Source organism: Haliotis rufescens, unplaced genomic scaffold (genome assembly GCF_023055435.1).
Source record: "Haliotis rufescens isolate VD_foot unplaced genomic scaffold, xgHalRufe1.0.p SCAF_22, whole genome shotgun sequence".
NCBI classification, from domain to species: Eukaryota; Metazoa; Mollusca; class Gastropoda; order Lepetellida; family Haliotidae; genus Haliotis; species Haliotis rufescens.
Window position 1 is genome coordinate 13,138,695 of NW_025963913.1, and position 22,504 is coordinate 13,161,198.

The 22,504-nt window shown below is 45.1% G+C and overlaps 1 protein-coding gene across 4 annotated transcripts in view; it reads left to right on the plus strand.

Annotated features, from left to right (window-relative positions):
- Positions 1 to 615: 615 nt before the first annotated feature.
- The window catches only part of LOC124140100 (neuroglian-like), a 74,303-nt gene continuing 52,414 nt past the window's right edge, over positions 616 to 22,504 (plus strand). For 3 of the 4 annotated variants that reach the window (XM_046507466.2, XM_046507468.2, XM_046507469.2), the window contains exon 1: positions 14,657 to 14,880. The gene's annotated coding sequence lies outside the window, so the exon portion shown is untranslated. Of the gene's footprint in view, positions 800 to 14,656; positions 14,881 to 22,504 lie in introns of those variants that run through there. The other variant, XM_046507467.2, reaches the window with a different exon arrangement.

A 22,504-nucleotide genomic window follows, 5' to 3' on the forward strand; every position in this document is an offset into this window, starting at 1 on the left:
CCTCTATCTGTATATACCACAAGTCTTTATCAAGTCACGACAGAAGAACGTTGCTTATATATGAGATGATTGTAGACCATGGATTGATATGTTTAATTATTAATGCTATAGCCAACCAGGTACCTTCCACGTTGCGTTGAGTGTAAAATAATGCACTTTAAAATCCAGTTTTCATATTGCTTCAGTTTATCCTTTTCTGCCATTTCAGAAGAGTTATATTTGCACGAAGGGCCCTACTATCTGCTGTTTTCGTTCCTCCGGAACATGGATAACGTGTTATAAACAAAGTTCCCTGTTATGTGTGATTCTTGAAAAAAAGATCCTGGCAAAATCGGGTTTCGACATATCTCCGCATTTGTATTTCCAATTACACATCGTTTGGTGGAGGCGCGAGACCCAGGGTTCGATTCAACCTGAGTATTTTGATTCTCTTTCAAAACTGTAAATATAACAGACAGGCGTAATGTGTTCCAAAATAACCCAAACCGCGAGGGGACTAAATAAAAATGAATTTAAAGGCTTCGAGATCCGAGAATTCATGTTAGCCTTGTTTCCCAGTCGAGCGCTTCAACACACGAACGTGTCCTGAGAGGGTATCGGGTTTCCTCGGGAGTAGGGCCCAACTGTCAATGAAAGCTGAAAGTGAGCACAGCCTGGCTTGGGTGTAAGGCATTAAACAGCCCCTCTTTGGCAGCTGGGAATGAAATATACACCACACTCCTTATATAAAACATTACTTTAAAAAAGTTGAACCCAAGGAACAAGGCGATGGGAAGCTTGTGCTCGTCGACCTAGACGCGTAAGTATGGACAATTTTGTCAGTTTTCATCACACTATGATATTGATTTGGAAAATCCTTCCAAGTTAGCAAGATTTTGTATGGCTTTGACGAGAGCCAAGCTGACCTTGGCTGTGCCAGGAGGGTCCCTGCACTGTGCCGGGATGGGTGACTCACTCCTCATATAGACACTCCGAAAATGGCCCTGTTATATAATGTTAATCAATATTTCAAACATTTTGCGAGCTAGGAAACAAATTGAGCGATTTTATTGCAGCTCCATTCCGTTCTCAGTGTAGTGCAGGAGATGGTCTGTATGATATTCTAGTTATATTGCAAGGCTGACATCACTGTTACTCTGTGTAGGGCTCAGTTCGATGCCAGCAATCACTATTCCATATAGCCTTCTCTCTGGATCATTCAAAGGCCAAGTTATTTGATGTATAGATACTGTCAGCCGAGAGAGGATAGTATGAACGATTTCATTCCGAAACGATTGAATCCAGTAACTGTGCACAAGTTGCTGTATTCAAAAATCCGACGCACGCTTGAAGCGAAGTGCAGATTTGTGCAGAAGACTTCCTTGTTGACTTGACCGCTCTCGGCCGGCCGATGTATGATGAAGTCTCGTGGTCTACTGACTAAAGATAATAGCCAGTCTAGGAACCGTCTGTGTCGTCGATGACTATGTCTATGTAGTGTTCTGAGTTGCTTGTTTAGCCTAATAAATGTAGTTATATCTATTGTGGTTGTATCCACGTTGATGTCCAAGTACATGTTTCCTTTTTCCCATCGGTCAAACAACTCCATTACTTGGAGAATTCAATATTAACATCCGATGATCATATCCGTCTTGGGCTTTGACCGTTATAATGTTTACTAAACACACTGGCTTGCCTGGCCCAGACATATATATATATATATATATATATATATATATATATATATATATATATATATATATATATAGACCACCGCCACATGCACACACTGGCCTGCCTGGCCCAGACATATATATATATATATTGACCACCCCAACATGCACACACTGGCCTGCCTGGCCCAGACATATATATATATATATTGACCACCCCAACATGCACACACTGGCTTGCCTGGCCCAGACATATATATATATATATTGACCACCCCAACATGCACACACTGGCTTGCCTGGCCCAGACATATATATATATATATATTGACCACCCCAACATGCACACACTGGCTTGCCTGGCCCAGACATATATATATATATATTGACCACCCCAACATGCACACACTGGCTTGCCTGGCCCAGACATATATATATATATATTGACCACCCCAACATGCACACACTGGCTTGCCTGGCCCAGACATATATATATATATATTGACCACCCCAACATGCACACACTGGCTTGCCTGGCCCAGACATATATATATATATATTGACCACCCCAACATGCACACACTGGCTTGCCTGGCCCAGACATATATATATATATATTGACCACCCCAACATGCACACACTGGCTTGCCTGGCCCAGACATATATATATATATATTGACCACCCCAACATGCACACACTGGCTTGCCTGGCCCAGACATATATATATATATATTGACCACCCCAACATGCACACACTGGCTTGCCTGGCCCAGACATATATATATATATATTGACCACCCCAACATGCACACACTGGCTTGCCTGGCCCAGACATATATATATATATATTGACCACCCCAACATGCACACACTGGCCTGCCTGGCCCAGACATATATATATATATATTGACCACCCCAACATGCACACACTGGCTTGCCTGGCCCAGACATATATATATATATATAGACCACCCCAACATGCACACACTGGCCTGCCTGGCCCAGACATATATATATATATATTGACCACCCCAACATGCACACACTGGCTTGCCTGGCCCAGACATATATATATATATATTGACCACCCCAACATGCACACACTGGCTTGCCTGGCCCAGACATATATATATATATATTGACCACCCCAACATGCACACACTGGCTTGCCTGGCCCAGACATATATATATATATATAGACCACCGCCACATGCACACACTGGCTTGCCTGGCCCAGACATATATATATATATATTGACCACCCCAACATGCACACACTGGCTTGCCTGGCCCAGACATATATATATATATATTGACCACCCCAACATGCACACACTGGCTTGCCTGGCCCAGACATATATATATATATATTGACCACCCCAACATGCACACACTGGCTTGCCTGGCCCAGACATATATATATATATATTGACCACCCCAACATGCACACACTGGCTTGCCTGGCCCAGACATATATATATATATATTGACCACCCCAACATGCACACACTGGCTTGCCTGGCCCAGACATATATATATATATATTGACCACCCCAACATGCACACACTGGCTTGCCTGGCCCAGACATATATATATATATATTGACCACCCCAACATGCACACACTGGCTTGCCTGGCCCAGACATATATATATATATATTGACCACCCCAACATGCACACACTGGCTTGCCTGGCCCAGACATATATATATATATATTGACCACCCCAACATGCACACACTGGCTTGCCTGGCCCAGACATATATATATATATATTGACCACCCCAACATGCACACACTGGCTTGCCTGGCCCAGACATATATATATATATATTGACCACCCCAACATGCACACACTGGCTTGCCTGGCCCAGACATATATATATATATATTGACCACCGCCACATGCACACACTGGCTTGCCTGGCCCAGACATATATATATATATATTGACCACCGCCACATGCACACACTGGCTTGCCTGTCCCAGACATATATATATATATATTGACCACCCCAACATGCACACACTGGCTTGCCTGGCCCAGACATATATATATATATATTGACCACCCCAACATGCACACACTGGCTTGCCTGGCCCAGACATATATATATATATATAGACCACCGCCACATGCACACACTGGCTTGCCTGGCCCAGACATATATATATATATATAGACCACCGCCACATGCACACACTGGCTTGCCTGGCCCAGACATATATATATATATATAGACCACCGCCACATGCACACACTGGCTTGCCTGTCCCAGACATATATATATATATATTGACCACCGCCACATGCACACACTGGCTTGCCTGGCCCAGACATATATATATATATATAGACCACCGCCACATGCACACACTGGCTTGCCTGTCCCAGACATATATATATATATATTGACCACCGCCACATGCACACACTGGCTTGCCTGGCCCAGACATATATATATATATATTGACCACCGCCACATGCACACACTGGCTTGCCTGTCCCAGACATATATATATATATATTGACCACCCCAACATGCACACACTGGCTTGCCTGGCCCAGACATATATATATATATATATTGACCACCCCAACATGCACACACTGGCTTGCCTGGCCCAGACATATATATATATATATAGACCACCGCCACATGCACACACTGGCTTGCCTGGCCCAGACATATATATATATATATAGACCACCGCCACATGCACACACTGGCTTGCCTGGCCCAGACATATATATATATATATAGACCACCGCCACATGCACACACTGGCTTGCCTGTCCCAGACATATATATATATATATTGACCACCGCCACATGCACACACTGGCTTGCCTGGCCCAGACATATATATATATATATAGACCACCGCCACTTGCACACACTGGCTTGCCTGGCCCAGACATATATATATATATATTGACCACCGCCACATGCACACACTGGCTTGCCTGGCCCAGACATATATATATATATATAGACCACCGCCACATGCACACACTGGCTTGCCTGGCCCAGACATATATATATATATATAGACCACCGCCACATGCACACACTGGCTTGCCTGGCCCAGACATATATATATATATATAGACCACCGCCACATGCACACACTGGCTTGCCTGGCCCAGACATATATATATATATATAGACCACCGCCACATGCACACACTGGCTTGCCTGTCCCAGACATATATATATATATATTGACCACCGCCACATGCACACACTGGCTTGCCTGTCCCAGACATATATATATATATATTGACCACCGCCACATGCACACACTGGCTTGCCTGGCCCAGACATATATATATATATATAGACCACCGCCACATGCACACACTGGCTTGCCTGGCCCAGACATATATATATATATATAGACCACCGCCACATGCACACACTGGCTTGCCTGGCCCAGACATATATATATATATATAGACCACCGCCACATGCACACACTGGCTTGCCTGTCCCAGACATATATATATATATATTGACCACCGCCACATGCACACACTGGCTTGCCTGTCCCAGACATATATATATATATATTGACCACCGCCACATGCACACACTGGCTTGCCTGGCCCAGACATATATATATATATATAGACCACCGCCACATGCACACACTGGCTTGCCTGGCCCAGACATACATAGACCACCGCCTCATGCACACACTGGCTTGCCTGGCCCAGACATACATAGACCACCACCTCATGCACACACTGGCTTGCCTGGCCCAGACATACATAGACCACCACCTCATGCACACACTGGCTTGCCTGGCCCAGACATACATAGACCACCCCAACATGCACACACTGGCTTGCCTGGCCCAGACATATATATAGACCACCGCCACGTGCACACACTGGCTTGCCTGGCCCAGACATATATATATATATATATATATATATATATATATATATATATATATATATATATAGACCACCCCAACATGCACACACTTGTTTACGTTTCGGCTGACGGGCGAGGTTGCTAATATTTTAGTCAGCTGGTCTTACAACGATACTGACGGTTTTAGTCTGCATACTTCATACCTTCATCATATTGTCTGCCTGGTATTGTTTACTTATCTTAATCCTGGTGTACTGGTGTCAAGTATCCACACTGATATATACCTGGTACTGTGTTTTGTGACATCTAGTTATTAAGACTGTAAGCTGTCGTGTACTGGAAGCCGAGTTTTGGGTTAAAGTCTTATATGCGTGCGGAAGAGACTACGCGAACAGCTGTTACAACACAGACATCAATTCAGTCTGCAGGATACTTGTATTTCAGGCTTATTTGCAGCACCAAGGACATACTAAATACATGTGGACTTTAGGTTTACAACATGAGTGCTGACTATTAATTGGTTGTTAAGCAATTTCTACAACTATAAAAATCAACTAGAAATGTACCAATTATTTATTTTTTTGTCGTGGTATGGACGTGCTTTCCACTTACACAGGAGTGATCTGATGTATAGCATTTACTTCCATTCTCCACTAAGTGGTGCCAATTTCTTGTGCGATGTATTTTACAATCAATGTCGTTCAGTATTCAACTCTGCAGGACATCACAGGTATTCTAGGTGAAAACATGTATGTAAAAGTGAACGAAGAATGCAAATTAAAATCTTATTTACAACTCTGAAGGTTTATGAAAGGTATTGAAAGATTTCTACAAATAGTTTTGCAAGTGAGTATTGCGACAATACCGCTAAAACTCCCAAGCTGGTGTAAATACAGTGTTGCTACCTTAAATAATTAAAAGAAAGATAATTATGCACATGTGATTAGAGGTACGTACATTCTGACATATATGAACACACAATGCTCTCTGTAAATTCAGATGGGAGAAAAGCATTTTCAAAGTTCCAGCTTCTTTAGATTCGTGTCTTCCATTTTATTAACTGCAGGCCCTTCATGGGTCCTGCTCTAATCAGTGACTAATCTGCCCTTCATTACTTGAAACACACAACGCCCTATACGTTATGGATATAGTGTGTATTTCAAACAATAATGGTGAAGTAATTTTCAATCTTATATTACGATTAGGAGCAATGTTTAGTTACTTGAACCATGTCACTAGCTCTCCCTGTAATTTCGCTGTATTTCCATACGAGTTTTAGCCATAATCTGCAACAAAACAAAAAGTTGATAATGCCAAAGTAATTTTTTTCAAATCACATCATTTGGGTGGACGAAAGACGTTGGACAATAAGACAATGACAGATCAAATTGACGTTGTTGTCATGCTATAAACACGACAGACGGGAACAGATACACATCCGTTACCAGTAAAAGCAGATACGTTATCATCAAGTGTAGCGATGGGTGTCAGCTCTAAAACATAATCTAATCTGAAAGATGCTGTTTACAAAGTAAACAAAGATACTTCAAGATTTACACAAGTATGAAAAGTCTCCCTTTATTTCATTATTAAGAACGACATACACGTAACACAAAACACAGATACGTCACCTTTCACACTGATCCAGCAACACCGTCGTTTACCTTGTCATTCTGTACAAGCCCTGTTTGAACACAGATCTACTATGTAATCAATGCATACCCCAAGCATCCTGCTATATCATGGAGTTGGTCTCAGCCATATGAAATTTTGTAGTAAATGTAAACTTACCTATTTTCAACTGAACTTGATGTCGACTTGTATTCTGACTTTGGAAATAGAAACGAAAATGTGGTCTTCCTTATTGTTTCGGTTAGTACTGTTCACTCACACGACGTTTTGACGCTCACTTCGCGGGAATAACCACCTTTTCACATTCGCAACCTCTGACTTCGACCTTATTAACCCGTGGCTCACATTCATGCAGCAGTATGTTAATAGTACGGAAACTTCCGAGGTTAACCGATGTCATATCCAAACTCATTGGTCTACCCGGGTCCCATCAGAGAAAATCGTTTGAAAAGCGACGTCCTAGTTTCTCTGGCCCTCGTTGGAGAAATATGTGGTAATGAAATTGGTCATCATTTGCCAACTGGTTATATACAAGTGTGGAATTGATGCCATCCATCATACTCCTGTCTGGAAGTTATCAGACAGACATCACGTGACCAGTAATCATCACTAACGACAATCACGGCGTTCCCGTGATGAGTGATTTCATAACTATTACTGGTGTCGAAAGCAAAAATAGATCATCATGCCTTTTCAACCTCGATTAACCAGTGTATTACATATATCCCTTCGTTTATGGTCATAATAGAATGGCGATACAATACACTGGATAATTGAAGATGATGCTAGATGTTAAAAAATCCGAAATATATCAATGGTCAGGTAGGTACATGCAATGCGGTATGTACATCCACACAGTGGGCAATGCCGAGAAATAAACCCAGTATCTCATGCTTTTAGTAGTTGATTGGTTTGTTTTTTAACGCCGCACTCAGCAATATCCCAGCTATATGACGGCGGTCTGTAAATAATAGAGTCTGGACCAGACAATCCATTGATTAATATCATGAGCATCGATCCACACAATTGGGATCCAAGACACGCATCAACCAAGTCAGCGAGCCTGACCACCCGATCCCGTTAGTCGACTCTTAAGACAAGCATAGTCGCCTTTTACGGGAAGTATGGGTTGCTGAAGACATATTCTATCCCGGAGCTTCGCGGGGCGCTTGTAGCAAGGGCCGCCGAAAGAGGATCGGGTGGTCAGGCTCGGTGCCTTCACTGTTTCCTGGTCATCGTTCCCTCGTAGCATTAGTCGTTTCAGTCACTGGTTTATCTAAACCCAGACTCGATACATTCCGCCATGCTAAGGATCTTGTAGTGCTTACTGTGGCATTCACCCTCTTAGTGAAGTGTATGAATCACCACTTGATGCAGCAGCACATGTCATGGTGGTATTATTTGTTCCTTGCAAGGCACGTTTCTTGGATCACAGCGTGGCACCTGTAAAGTTGATGGAAGGGAGTCCATCCAGGGCCGTGTATTCTGTTGCACCTCTAGTGAGCCAGGATTAGTTGTCCGTGCCGCTGTTGTTGCACATCTCCCTCGTGTGGACACCAGCCTCTAATTATACTTTAGCACAGGGCCAGACTTCTCCTGGTCGTGGTCGGCATTAAGAATAGATGGGATGACGTAATGTCTGGGATGATGTAATGTTTTGAGGGAACGTCAGTCACCGTGCCATCAGTTTCATGGATCCCAAAATGCTTTCAGTTACTTGAGCCATATTTATTTTTTCCAGGTCCAGCTAATGGAATTGTTTGCAAATATCGTATTTCCATGAGGGAGCAACCATTTGATATTCTGATTTCGGGGGAATTTTTTGTATTTTGAGACTAGATTTTTTTTCGACAATTTACGGGGACAGTTAATTATTTTATAACCTGAACGCTTGCAACGGAAAAAAATCGGTTTTTAGAGATGTTTAAACTTTTAGATAGACAAATACCCAGTCTCATGAACATATTTTCCAGAAAAAAACCAGTTCTAAAATTATCTTCATGAGATAAGTAAAATGAGCCAGAAACTGCAAAAAATCTGGACATGCCAATATTATAGACTTGCATGGGCTGTATTGGATACATCTGTTTCGGGGTCTTTAAGACTAACCTTAAGACTAAGGTTTCAAATTAACTTTAGTGCTGACGGCATTTTATACACAAATTGTGTATTTTGATAAATCAGAGAGCTTAAACCTGCAGATCGACTGTCGACAATTACCGTGTTTCCTCAATTAAACACTAGAAAGTTTTTATACTCGGAATTCTCCCTATTGTTATCTTTGCGATTAAACGCCGGTGGTGTCTGAAAATAATACACTCCCGGGGTTTAATCGAGGAAATACGGTACACTACACACACTCATTGAGTTTTCTGGTATATGCACATAGGCTTGTAAAAATCGAAGTCCGTGAATGAAACCTGATCTGCTATGTTGTCTCGCAAATGGAACCTGCGGGTGGAATAAAATCCTAAATTATGATAGATTGAAAGATACCGCGATACATCAAAATTAATAAACTCTCATCGCTCGAAAGGCAGCATTACCCGATAGAAATCAATTTGTGCTCAGTGGAATGATTGTCTGGTAAACTCAGTTATTTTCGGTGGATATGTAATGATGACGGGAAGACTGCAAAAATGAGATAATTGTTCTGAAATCTCGGAAGTAATATAAAAGAGATGAGTAATCCTCCACAGATAGTTATGATCGGTCCTGCATGACGAATTCCATGTGTCAATGTATATCAACATGAAATGCGGTGACTGGAAAATATATCTGTTGCTTTACATTTATATTTTGTGAACGAAATAAATTCGTGTATATAGCTCCACACAGGGTCAGTCAACCATGTACAGAACTTGAATAGTTCCACACAGGGTCAGTTAACCATGTACAGAACTTGCATAGCTCCACACAGAGTCAGTTAACCATGTACAGAGCTTGTATACACCCACACAGGGTCAGCCAACCATGTACCGAGCTTGTATACACCCACACTGGGTCAGTCAACCATGTACAGAACTTGCATAGTTCCACACAGAGTCAGTTAACCATGTAGAGAACTTGCATAGCTCCACACAGGGTCAGTTAACCATGTACAGAGCTTGTATACACCCACACAGGGTCAGCCAACCATGTACAGAGCTTGTATACACCCACACAGGGTCAGCCAACCATGTACAGAGCTTGTATACACCCACACTGGGTCAGTCAACCATGTACAGAGCTTGTATAGATCCACACAGGGTCAGTCAACCATGTACAGAGCTTGAATACGCCCACACAGGGTCAGCCAACCATGTACAGAGCTTGTATAGATCCACACTGGGTCAGTCAACCATGTACAGAGCTTGTATACACCCACACAGGGTCAGTCAACCATGTACAGAGCTTGTATAGATCCACACAGGGTCAGTCAACCATGTACCGAGCTTGTATACACCCACACAAGGTCAGTCAACCATGTACAGAGCTTGTATAGATCCACACTGGGTCAGTCAACCATGTACAGAGCTTGTATACACCCACACAGGGTCAGCCAACCATGTACAGAGCTTGTATAGATCCACACTGGGTCAGTCAACCATGTACCGAGCTTGTATACACCCACACTGGGTCAGTCAACCATGTACAGAGCTTGTATACGCCCACACAGGGTCAGCCAACCATGTACAGAGCTTGTATAGATCCACACTGGGTCAGTCAACCATGTACAGACCTTACGTAGCTCCACACAGGGTCAGTTAAATGTGTACATAACTGATACAGTTGGTTAACAGACCCTGTGTAGAGCTATACAAGTTCTGTACTTGGTTACGGCCTGAACATCATGTGACGAGTCTGTCCCCCGGAATGTACTATGCACTGGGATCGCACAGACGCTTCAGCGCGTACATCACTGAGATGTTAGAGATGTGTTTCGCCCATTAATGAGATATTACCGCAATTGATGTATGTTCGAACGAACTGCGCGGCGTCAAACAAGACGCACTCCTGCTGATGACGCCACCACAGGCATGTAACTTTCTCACCCTCTCGCTTGGGTGCACAGGCGGTAACACCTCCCCCATCCGCAGCCCCCACCCCTCATTTCTGGGCTAAAATGGCTTCCCCGAGAACGATAAAACTAATTTTACGTACTTGTCACATCGACGTCTGCTGTGAAAACAGCGGACATTTCAGCAAGTTCGTGGCATGTTTATAGTTTTGTCTCGGAAATCTTCCAGCGCCACGCTGTGTGTCGACGATTCGGACAGGGAACGAATGTTCATTTCGTCCCTACAATATTATAATGTTTCCCCTACTCTACATGTAAATAGAGTATGAAACAGTATCAAATGTTCATGTTCCGGGTTGTTTTTCAACCACCCTGCTACTGCACGGTCTATCTTTGAAAGAGCGCTTTATCTCAATACACTTAACTACCCGTTCTTCATCCAACATCTCATCTTTCTTCCTATGTCACTGTCAGCATTCGTCGTATCACTATATCTATACTTTAGAAATAAAACTATTTACAAGTCTCCACGTGACGACACGGTAATTAATTAAACCGAAATCTATCGGGCACAAACTTAAGTGCTTTATGAAGCCAAACACCAATATTTGAATGAAATGTAGCTATATGTTCCCGAATTAATTTATTTTAAATCGCCCTTCGTTTTAAGAGAATAACCCAGGTCATACAGCAAGTAAAACCACATGCATCATCCAATGTGACTGAAAAACGTGGTTATGAAAGACCATTTCCAGTAATTTGTGGCATTCTGTGGCCCCCTACTGATGTTGAATGCACACACTGATTAGTAGTTAATTACATAGCAATTATCTTCAAGTGGTGCAGTTAGTGACCTTGGTCCCGTTGTATTTGTTTGATTAACTTTGCTGATGTTTCGACAGATTGTTCACATACCGCCGGAATGCGTGTTGACTTGGGCGTGACGTTCTGAACATGGCGACAAGGGTAACCAAACCCTTTGCCAGCTTAGTCTAAATGAATAGAATCATCTCGTTGAATGTTTTACAAGGCGCTTTTTTATTTTTTTCATAAATGTATATGAAACGTTAGCACATGTCTGGTGATAAAGGATCAGCAGCATCATGGCTCGTACCCCGCTATTTGAAGTATTTCACCCCCACCCTCATCGCTGTATAATTTTTTTAAAAGGCCCCAGGAATTCGGTGTACTTTGAACTTTATTCAGATATGAAACACATATCTGTGACTTAAACTTCTTTAGAGCACAAAACACGTGTGGTTACAATCAATTGTCTGCTAATCAACCCCATCTACTGTATGTTACTCCTTGTTTGTTGTTTGACGAGACGAGGTAAACCAGTGATTGATATAATGAGCATCGATCCACGTAATTGGGATACGATGACATCCATCAACCAAGTCGGCGAGCCTGGCCAACCGATCCCGCTAGTGGCCTCTTACGACAAGCATGGGTTGCTGAAGACCTTTTCTAACCCGGATCTTCACGGGTGTGTATATTATATTACTGGCGAAATTAGCCTTCAAGCCTACATTCCAAGGACAGTATTGCTATCTTCTGGTGACAAGGTAAAGGACGGGTTTGCCAAGGGGAGGTTTGTGGAGACACATGTTAATGGTCTGTGTGGGCTGGTTTCAATATTATGTACAGGTGTTATCCAATAGACTAAAATTAGTCTATGAAAACATTTCTTTAAATTAATTTTATTTTATTTTCAAAATAATCTTTCCTCTTCTGCTGTTTTCATGTTTTCTGATATGGACTCAGGGAACCTAGACTTGGTTTAGTTTGATCTAGACTTGCATATTTATTCCACAGTCATGGCTCAGGGCTAGTTTTCCAACAACGAGGTAGCATCTAAGTAACAGCCAAAATTCCATTTGAGGAAACCTGATATTGTGAGTGTTACTCACATCCACTGGTGCTGATGTGTAGATTATTTCTTCACCAACCGTGTATGATTAAGTTATCATATGATGGACAATAAAATTACCTCAAAATAAAAACAGCTATATTTGTGACCTCTAGTCTAATAACCGGATGTTCCCGAAACCCGCATGTCATATTTAAAGCAGACGATAGTTGGAAGCGATTGTGATTCCTCGACAACATGCTGAAACACGCGGTCAGTTATACATCATGTCCTGTGTCTCTCTATGGCTGGAAGGTCATACATAGGGGGCGCTATTTATCAGGACCCGCCATAGGTTTACCTCAAATACCATAGTTGCTTTGATTGCATGTACAACTAGGAGCCGTTAAGGGCAGAATAAAATGTGAAGTCGTATTGATAAGGGTGTCACCTCGAAGGTAGTCTGTCGCACAGTCCCTGAACCGTAGTATTTTCCCTTTTGCCCAGCTCTTACTGTGATGATATAGGCCTAAACAGAGACCATATACCGATTTATGGTCTCTGACCTAAAAATGAAGCAAGTCTAGATTTTCCTCACGTTCATGAATCTCCCATCTCACCGAGTCTCCTTTTCAATTTAAAGGGAGTTGTTTGTTTCTATCAAGCGTTAGTCTACCGAAGAGGTTCATTAGCCCTTGAATACAGTTAACAAAATACCCTTCATGTTGAAGAAGGCAGGGGACACGGAATGTTTTGGAAGGTGCTATGGGTTTTTAAAGTCGTTAATCTCGGTTTATGGTATTCGCCCATTTGCCAGATGTTTTCAACAGCTTGGATTTCACTCGGGTATCACTGCAGACATGCCTGAAGTCGCAGCGCATGCGCCGGTACATGTCTGGCGACTCCCAGCACTCTCAACACGTACGTGGCTTTTTTTGCTTTACCGGAAAATTATGCAAACGTGGCGAAACGCCACATCATGACAGCAGACAGCACTTCGCATGTCTATATTCATATGTCTGATCTGATCGTCTGCTCAGGCTTGAAACAAAGGAGGAGAGGGATGAGGCGTGTCATCAAACATTATTTCCGTTAATGTCTGAAGACTCTTGTGCTCATGCCGCAACTCCCTTATTTCTCAGAAATTGCAAAGCCTACTTGTCAGCCATTAGTGCTATTGTTAGTGGCAGACATTGACTTAGTAACACAATTCTCGCTGACAGTTGGAGATGTTTGGTGCCTAAACTCGGAAGAGGCAGCGAAAAACGCGCCATTAATTAGGGAATGGTTAAAACAGCAGTGAAAGCCGACTCAGGCAAATTAAAAGATGACAGGAGTATTTCACGGATCAGGATATCACGTATCAACTGGCAGATGTTGGCTTCTGTATGACTGACGTCTGAGTGCTTGAGAAGCAAGTCGAAATTCTTCGTGCACCTTACCTCATCCACATACATACTGCACAATTAACCCCAAGAACAAACTCTTGTTCGAAATTCACAAAATCAATTCCAATTTATAAGAATATACATTTGATTAATTTGAATAATATATCTGTGATTGTATGATTGGAGTGTATTATTGATTGGCGCCAGGCCTTGAGAGTAGGTTATGCTGTGCTAGGCATGGGAGGAGGGATGTACCCACGTAGCTTCTCAATAAGTGTGGCGTACACTTGACTGGGGCATTTGCCAGGCCAGCGTCTAACTACAGCGGAGCGAGAGGGTCTATCTGATGTCTCTATCTGACTTATGTTTTGGACATACTGGAGTACTTATCCCTAAGAATCCACTGACGCCGAACACTTGTTGACCCCGCTGTCAGATTGAGATATATGGAACTATCTGCTTACTGAGGGTAAGTGCTGGTTCCTCTCTGTCACTATGAGTTTCAGCGGCGTCATCTAGAGGAGCCGCTATGTAAGTACGTGCATGTACTATGTATGTCATCAGACTTAACCACTGTAGGACGCCTTGTGCGAATGGGATTTTTAACATGAAAGGCTATTAAACACTGATATGTAAGTCACGCTTAAAATAGGTTATGAAACGCTAATCCGAGTCGGTAGACTAGTTAAACTTGGGGTTCCGAAGATCGATGCTGATGTTGGTACCGGCGGACTATAGACCATGTTGCTTGTGCCGTGTTGTCATCGTGTCAAGGAGTGGTGTATCATACAGAGTATTTACACAGTGTAGGGTGTGCTGGTAGTCTTTATCACAGTCCCTCACCCATAGTATTTTCCTTTCCGCCCAGCCCTTTCGTTTTGTCATACAAAAGTCCAAATGAAGCAAGTCTAGTTTTTCCTCAATTTCAAATCTCCCATCTCACTGGGGCTCCTTACCAATTTAAATGGAGTTTTTTGTTTTTATCAAAATTATATGTTTGTGTCGTGTGTCAATATTAGTGTCCTACTGCGACTGGTTTAGCCCATTTCTTGTGCTATTTCTGGTGGAATATTGCTAAAAGAGGTGTAAAACCACACTCACTCATTCACTCACTCACCCAATAGTGACTGACAGTGAAGGTCGCAGTAGGTTCCCCCAGCTCTGTTCTGTGTGCCCTACATGAGCACAGCTGGTGCATCTCAAGTCCATGATGTAACCTAGCTTTGTTTTATATCCGGTTCCCTCAATACTATGCGGTTGGTGTATTGTCGGCCCCGTCTGTCGGCTGTAGTTGGTGTATTGTCAGCCCCGTCTGTCAGCTGTAGTTGGTGTATTGTCAGCCCCGTCTGTCAGCTGTAGTTGGTGTATTGTCGACCACGTCTGTCAGCTGTAGTTGGTGTATTGTCGGCCCCGTCTGTCGCCTGTAGTTGGTGTATTGTCGGCCCCGTCTGTCAGCTGTAGTTGGTGTATTGTCAGCCCCGTCTGTCAGCTGTAGTTGGTGTATTGTCGGCCCCGTCTGTCAGCTGTAGTTGGTGTATTGTCGGCCCCGTCTGTCGCCTGTAGTTGGTGTATTGTCGGCCCCGTCTGTCAGCTGTAGTTGGTGTATTGTCAGCCCCGTCTGTCAGCTGTAGTTGGTGTATTGTCGGCCCCGTCTGTCAGCTGTAGTTGGTGTATTGTCGGTCCCGTCTGTCGCCTGTAGTTAGTGTATTGTCGACCACGTCTGTCAGCTATAGTTGGTGTATTGTCAGCCCCGTCTGTCAGCTGTAGTGGGTGTATTGTCAGCCCCGTCTGTAAGCTGTAGTTGGTGTATTGTCGGCCACGTCTGTCAGCTGTAGTTGGTGTATTGTCGGCCACGTCTGTCAGCTGTAGTTGGTGTATTGTCAGCCCCGTCTGTCAGCTGTAGTTGGTGTATTGTCGGCCCCGTCTGTCAGCTGTAGTTGGTGTATTGTCGGCCACGTCTGTCAGCTGTAGTTGGTGTATTGTCGGCCCCGTCTGTCAGCTGTAGTTGGTGTATTGTCAGCCCCGTCTGTCAGCTGTAGTGGGTGTATTGTCAGCCCCGTCTGTCAGCTGTAGTTGATGTATTTTCAGCCCCGTCTGTCGGCTGTAGTTGGTGTATTGTCGGCCCCGTCTGTCAGCTGTAGTTGGTGTATTGTCGGTCCCGTCTGTCGCCTGTAGTTAGTGTATTGTCGACCACGTCTGTCAGCTGTAGTTGGTGTATTGTCAGCCCCGTCTGTCAGCTGTAGTGGGTGTATTGTCAGCCCCGTCTGTCAGCTGTAGTTGGTGTATTGTCGGCCCCGTCTGTCGCCTGTAGTTAGTGTATTGTCGACCTCGTCTGTCAGCTGTAGTTGGTGTATTGTCGGCCCCGTCTGTCGCCTGTAGTTGGTGTATTGTCGGCCACGTCTGTCGCCTGTAGTTGGTGTATTGTCGGCCCCGTCTGTCAGCTGTAGTTGGTGTATTGTCAGCCCCGTCTGTCGGCTGTAGTTGGTGTATTGTCGGCCCCGTCTGTCGGCTGTAGTTGGTATATTGTCGGCCCCGTCTGTCAGCTGTAGTTGGTGTATTGTCGGCCGTGTCTGTCGGCTGTAGTTGGTGTATTGTCGGCCCCGTCTGTCGGCTGTAGTTGGTGTATATGTCGGCCCCGTCTGTCGCCTGTAGTTGGTGTATTGTCGGCCCCGTCTGTCGCCTGTAGTTGGTGTATTGTCGGCCCCGTCTGTCGCCTGTATTTGGTATATGTCGGCCCCGTCTGTCGCCTGTAGTTGGTGTATTGTCAGCCCCGTCTGTCGGCTGTATTTGGTATATGTCGACCCCGTCTGTGGGCTGTAGTTGGTGTATTGTCGGCCCCGTCTGTCGCCTGTAGTTGGTGTATTGTCGGCCCCGTCTGTCGCCTGTATTTGGTATATGTCGGCCCCGTCTGTCGGCTGTAGTTGGTGTATTGTCAGCCCCGTCTGTCAGCTGTAGTGGGTGTATTGTCAGCCCCGTCTGTCAGCTGTAGTTGATGTATTTTCAGCCCCGTCTGTCAGCTGTAGTTGGTGTATTGTCGGCCCCGTCTGTCAGCTGTAGTTGGTGTATTGTCGGTCCCGTCTGTCGCCTGTAGTTAGTGTATTGTCGACCACGTCTGTCAGCTGTAGCTGGTGTATTGTCAGCCCCGTCTGTCAGCTGTAGTGGGTGTATTGTCAGCCCCGTCTGTCGCCTGTAGTTAGTGTATTGTCGACCTCGTCTGTCAGCTGTAGTTGGTGTATTGTCGGCCCCGTCTGTCGCCTGTAGTTGGTGTATTGTCGGCCACGTCTGTCGCCTGTAGTTGGTGTATTGTCGGCCCCGTCTGTCAGCTGTAGTTGGTGTATTGTCAGCCCCGTCTGTCAGCTGTAGTTGGTGTATTGTCGGCCCCGTCTGTCGGCTGTAGTTGGTATATTGTCGGCCCCGTCTGTCAGCTGTAGTTGGTGTATTGTCGGCCGTGTCTGTCGGCTGTAGTTGGTGTATTGTCGGCCCCGTCTGTCGGCTGTAGTTGGTGTATATGTCGGCCCCGTCTGTCGCCTGTAGTTGGTGTATTGTCGGCCCCGTCTGTCGCCTGTAGTTGGTGTATTGTCGGCCCCGTCTGTCGCCTGTATTTGGTATATGTCGGCCCCGTCTGTCGCCTGTAGTTGGTGTATTGTCAGCCCCGTCTGTCGGCTGTATTTGGTATATGTCGACCCCGTCTGTGGGCTGTAGTTGGTGTATTGTCGGCCCCGTCTGTCGCCTGTAGTTGGTGTATTGTCGGCCCCGTCTGTCGCCTGTATTTGGTATATGTCGGCCCCGTCTGTCGGCTGTAGTTGGTGTATTGTCGACCACGTCTGTCGCCTGTAGTTGGTGTATTGTCGGCCACGTCTGTCAGCTGTAGTTGGTGTATTGTCGACCACGTCTGTCAGCTGTAGTTGATGTATTGTCGGCCCCGTCTGTCAGCTGTAGTTGGTGTATTAGCGGCCCCGTCTGTCGCCTGTATTTGGTATATGTCGGCCCCGTCTGTCGCCTGTAGTTAGTGTATTGTCGACCTCGTCTGTCAGCTGTAGTTGGTGTATTGTCGGCCCCGTCTGTCGCCTGTAGTTGGTGTATTGTCGGCCACGTCTGTCGCCTGTAGTTGGTGTATTGTCGGCCCCGTCTGTCAGCTGTAGTTGGTGTATTGTCGGCCCCGTCTGTCAGCTGTAGTTGGTGTATTGTCGGCCCCGTCTGTCGGCTGTAGTTGGTATATTGTCGGCCCCGTCTGTCAGCTGTAGTTGGTGTATTGTCGGCCGTGTCTGTCGGCTGTAGTTGGTGTATTGTCGGCCCCGTCTGTCGGCTGTAGTTGGTGTATATGTCGGCCCCGTCTGTCGCCTGTAGTTGGTGTATTGTCGGCCCCGTCTGTCGCCTGTAGTTGGTGTATTGTCGGCCCCGTCTGTCGCCTGTATTTGGTATATGTCGGCCCCGTCTGTCGCCTGTAGTTGGTGTATTGTCAGCCCCGTCTGTCGGCTGTATTTGGTATATGTCGACCCCGTCTGTGGGCTGTAGTTGGTGTATTGTCGGCCCCGTCTGTCGCCTGTAGTTGGTGTATTGTCGGCCCCGTCTGTCGCCTGTATTTGGTATATGTCGGCCCCGTCTGTCGGCTGTAGTTGGTGTATTGTCGACCACGTCTGTCGCCTGTAGTTGGTGTATTGTCGGCCACGTCTGTCAGCTGTAGTTGGTGTATTGTCGACCACGTCTGTCAGCTGTAGTTGATGTATTGTCGGCCCCGTCTGTCAGCTGTAGTTGGTGTATTAGCGGCCCCGTCTGTCGCCTGTATTTGGTATATGTCGGCCCCGTCTGTCGCCTGTAGTTGGTGTATTGTCGGCCCCGTCTGTCGGCTGTATTTGGTATATGTCGACCCCGTCTGTCGGCTGTAGTTGGTGTATTGTCGGCCCCGTCTGTCTCCTGTAGTTGGTGTATTGTCGGCCCCGTCTGTCGGCTGTAGTTGGTGTATTGTCGACCACGTCTGTCGCCTGTAGTTGGTGTATTGTCGGCCCCGTCTGTCAGCTGTAGTTGGTGTATTGTCGGCCCCGTCGGTCAGCTGTAGTTGGTGTATTGTCGGCCCCGTCTGTCAGCTGTAGTTGGTGTATTGTCGGCCCCGTCTGTCAGCTGTAGTTGGTGTATTGTCGGCCCCGTCTGTCGCCTGTATTTGGTATATGTCGGCCCCGTCTGTCGCCTGTAGTTGGTGTATTGTCGGCCCCGTCTGTCGGCTGTATTTGGTATATGTCGACCCCGTCTGTCGGCTGTAGTTGGTGTATTGTCGGCCCCGTCTGTCGCCTGTAGTTGGTGTATTGTCGGCCCCGTCTGTCAGCTGTAGTTGGTGTATTGTCGACCACGTCTGTCGCCTGTAGTTGGTGTATTGTCGGCCCCGTCTGTCAGCTGTAGTTGGTGTATTGTCGGACCCGTCGGTCAGCTGTAGTTGGTGTATTGTCGGCCCCGTCTGTCAGCTGTAGTTGGTGTATTGTCGGCCCCGTCTGTCAGCTGTAGTTGGTGTATTGTCGGCCCCGTCTGTCGCCTGTATTTGGTATATGTCGGCCCCGTCTGTCGCCTGTAGTTGGTGTATTGTCGGCCCCGTCTGTCGGCTGTAGTTGGTGTATTGTCGGCCCCGTCTGTCGCCTGTAGTTGGTGTATTGTCGGCCACGACTGTCAGCTGTAGTTGGTGTATTGTCAGCCCCGTCTGTCAGCTGTAGTTGGTGTATTGTCGGCCCCGTCTGTCGGCTGTAGTTGGTGTATTGTCGGCCCCGTGTGTCAGCTGTAGTTGGTGTATTGTCGGCCACGTCTGTCAGCTGTAGTTGGTGTATTGTCAGCCCCGTCTGTCAGCTGTAGTTGGTGTATTGTCGGCCCCGTCTGTCGCCTGTAGTTGGTATATGTCGGCCACGTCTGTCAGCTGTAGTTGGTGTATTGTCGGCCCCGTCTGTCAGCTGTAGTTGGTGTATTGTCAGCCCCGTCTGTCAGCTGTAGTTGGTGTATTGTCAGCCCCGTCTGTCAGCTGTAGTTGGTGTATTGTCGGCCACGACTGTCAGCTGTAGTTGGTGTATTATCAGCAGATGTTATTCCGTCAATGGAGTGGCTAAACAGCAACTGATGATTATTTCTGCAATTATCAATGGGCATCATGTACTATTGATTTTGCCGATTGTTGACTTCTAAATATGAAGAGCACGAATTGGCCCTTCAGTATGAGGCATAGGAAATAGGCCACCTTGCTGTTTAACGACCTCACGAAACACTCCTAGCCTGGTGGAGCTTGATGTGAATAGTGTCTCTGGTAGTGGACCTGAGCGCCCCCGTGCACGTGCAGCTATTACCACCCGACCACAACCAACCTCGTGTGCTGCAACCGCAATGTTAACTTCTGACTGAGTTCAATATTGATATCATTTCAGAACCGACATCATCAAGTATAATACCCTACCAACGAAATGTTTCCTTTCTTTAGCTGAATGTACAGTACATATATATCCTCTGTCATTATCTGGCGTCGTATAACACATTTTTCTGTTAAACAAACACTTACTGACACCGACAAATAAACATGGCTGGAACCTTACCCCAGCGACTGTCCCCCAGATTATCCTCAGACTATCCCTCAGACTCGGGCCTAACCCCCAGGGAAGTCAGCTGTCCTGGATGTGAACCAAGCTATCTACCACTGATGCCATGCTGGTACTCTATGCTTGATGCTGCTGTATCTTGTTTCCAATCCGATCTCCTGGAGTCAAAAGTTGATGGAAAGACCATGACCCGACCAAACTGCTGGTCAAACCGCCGCTAAGGGAAAATATTGACGGTAATAAACACTTGCTCAGCATGGAACCGCTATGGCTATTAAAGTTACTGAAACAATATATATAATTCTTAATAGAATTAATAGAATAGGTCTTTAGCAACCCATACTTGCCGTAAAAGGCGACTATGCTTGTCGTAAAAGGCGACTAACGGGATCGGGTGGTCAGGCTCACTGACTTGGTTGATACATGTCATCGATCGCAATTGCGTGGATCGATGCTCATGATGTCAATCACTGGATTGTCTGGTCCAGACTCGATTATTTTACAGACCGCCGTCATATAGCTGGAATATTGCTGAGTGCGGCGTTAAACAACAAACAAACAAAATCTGTGGCAGCAACAGTACATTTTCGTTAAGACTGTCACCACTTTCGAAATCCCCTTTTAAAAAGCACATATGAATAGTTCTATAGCGTATATATTACTAGTATTCGTCAACAAACATTAAATACTTAAAATCATAATGTGACCCTCCCCCACCCTCCTCCACACACACACACAATTTAAACAATCCTGGATCCGCCCCGTGCTATTACCAGTAGCAGTGATATAAGGTCATGGTGTGCCTGTTCGCAGACATGGACGCCCCATGTAAACCACGTGTAAACCCAGGTTCAGGTGGAACTAAACATTGACTACTTATTTGCAGAAATAAGAAACACTGTTTCTAGAAACAGGAACACTTCTTTCACTCTCATTCAACTAACGCCTCGAGTAACAAATAATTAATGTGGAAATCGTAATGAACACTACATCTTCGCGAGGCAAGGGAATTAACTGACTGTAAATGTCCAGTTTCCACCTTTGACGAACAAGGCTCAGACTAACATCTAATCTCTGAAATGATCATATCTTACAGAAAAAAGAATTATCTCAATAACAATATAATAAAAAGGAGCCCCGGGACTCTCTTCATTTTCAGATACTTCAGTAATCTAAATTTGCCAAACATTATAGACTTGCATGGGCTGTATTGGATATAAAGCGCTCGGTTCCAAATTGAAATAAGAGGTATCTACTCAACAGTGGGACTACATCAAATTTCAAAACTCAGTAGGTTTATCTCCTAAATGACAGAACCAAATAATGAAATGAAATTACCACATCCGGCTAACGAGTTCAGATAGAGAATTACCTCTGACTTTTATTCAAGACAGCTATCTGGTTGAGTGCCTCTAAACTCTCCGATGATGACACTGTAAAAAAGATATTGATATCGTGTAAAAATCCCAAAATTCAATTCAAAAGACAATTTTGTTTTACCACTCTGACATATGATAATTAAAACCTCTT